Source organism: Myotis davidii, unplaced genomic scaffold (assembly GCF_000327345.1).
Source record: "Myotis davidii unplaced genomic scaffold, ASM32734v1 scaffold1960, whole genome shotgun sequence".
NCBI classification, from domain to species: domain Eukaryota; kingdom Metazoa; phylum Chordata; class Mammalia; order Chiroptera; family Vespertilionidae; genus Myotis; species Myotis davidii.
Window position 1 is genome coordinate 1 of NW_006292441.1, and position 1,596 is coordinate 1,596.

The following is a 1,596-nucleotide window of genomic DNA, read 5'->3' on the forward strand; positions in this document are numbered from 1 at the left end:
AAAACAGTTCACCAAGGGCTACTTTGGCTCAGTAAAGCGCCTGGGCTGCAACTTGCACCTATGTGTGTCCCCTGATCCTCAGATTCTGAGAATTTAGTAAAATCGTGTAGTTAGAGTCCTAGCACACAGCAGGTGTACAAGAACTCTCCACTGCTCAGAAGCAGGGCTGCAGGTGTGGTGTGGTGTGGTCTGGCGGCCAGCCCAAGCCCCCACCCCCCCACCTCCCGCCAAGGTCAGAGAGCCCAGAGAGCCACATACTTACGGAGTAAAATAAATTAGCTGAAAGATTGTGATCCCTCTGACTATTCCCTCGCCCACCTGGGATCTTCAGGGGTGGGTGAGGGACATCAGGAGCACCACTGAGGCCCTGGACCCAGGTTACTACAGCAGTTGAGGGAGACCCTGGAACTGGAGGAAAACAGGCTGGTTAGCGGTGTGGCCTTTACTGACAGCACCCTGAGCTTCAGCCAGACCAAGCTGAAGGCCAAGGCATTCCGGAGTCCCAGCCAGAGTGGTGCCCACCCGAGGTCGCCCTCACCAGGCCCATGCTTACACCAGTCAAAGGGTCAAAATCAACAGCCGCCAGTCAGGGCAGCTCAAAAGCTCCACCCGCCCCCTACCCTGAAATCAGAGAAAAAAGCGGTTACTTAACGGGGCCTTCTTGGGCCATGCTTGGGTTATCAACCCAAAATTCCACTTAGTGCTATCTTCCGTCCTTGAGTTATATCTCAAGACAAAGACAAAATCTCACTAACCCAATCCTACCTCCCCATCAAGTTTTACTTCCCACTTCTCACTCGGACCACTTCAGCTTCCCCCTTTCCGTTTTGCAGTCTGTAGCAAAAATCGGAAATTCTAGCGCATTCTCCGAAGCCAGCAACATTTTGTTGGTCCACCACCGGCAGGGCGCGCTTAGGGGGAGAGGCCCGCGGAGGCGCCCCTCCCGCTGGACTCGGGATTGCGTCATCTCAGCAGCCTGCCCTGCGCCCCGGGGAGATTTTCACAATCGCGCAGTCGGGAGCGCCAGCAGCCATTTGCTGCGCAGTGTAAACAAGTCCCGAAGTCGCCTCCATTTTGCACTGCTCCCGTCTGGGGCCCCTCAAACCCCTGCCCGCACGCTTCGCGGCTCAGGACCCCCACGCTGCGGGGCTAGTGGAACCCCGGAGGTGGTGGTGGTGGGTGCCTAAGATCTTACCAACTACAAGTAGCAGACTTCACATCGGACCCCCGGCCCCTGGAAATGGGCACAACTACGTTCAACCAGAACATCTCTAGCGCGGGGGCGGCAAGAAGGGCCGGGCCAGGCCAGGAGCCCGCGGCGGGGCGGTTCGGCAGCCACCGCCACCCACAGAAAAGCCTCTGGCGCCGCCTACGTGGCGCAGCCTCGCTCTGCCTGCCCTCGGGGCCTGGCGCACCCGGACCGATACGCTCTGGGGCCAAAAATGGGGGGTCACTAGGGGAACCCCGCTTGTTCGAGGTTTTCCTCCGTCGGAGCGCTCAAGATCCCCCCGGTCACCGCTAATGGGCCGCGCCCGCAAAGTGCAGATTCACGGGACTCGTGGGCCCGACTCGGCCTCGAATCAACCCGCCCCCCCC

At 59.3% G+C, this 1,596-nt stretch overlaps 1 pseudogene; it reads right to left on the reverse strand.

Moving 5' to 3' along the window:
- Positions 1–32: 32 nt before the first annotated feature.
- Positions 33–1,596, reverse strand: part of LOC107183428 — a 1,859-nt pseudogene continuing 295 nt past the window's right edge.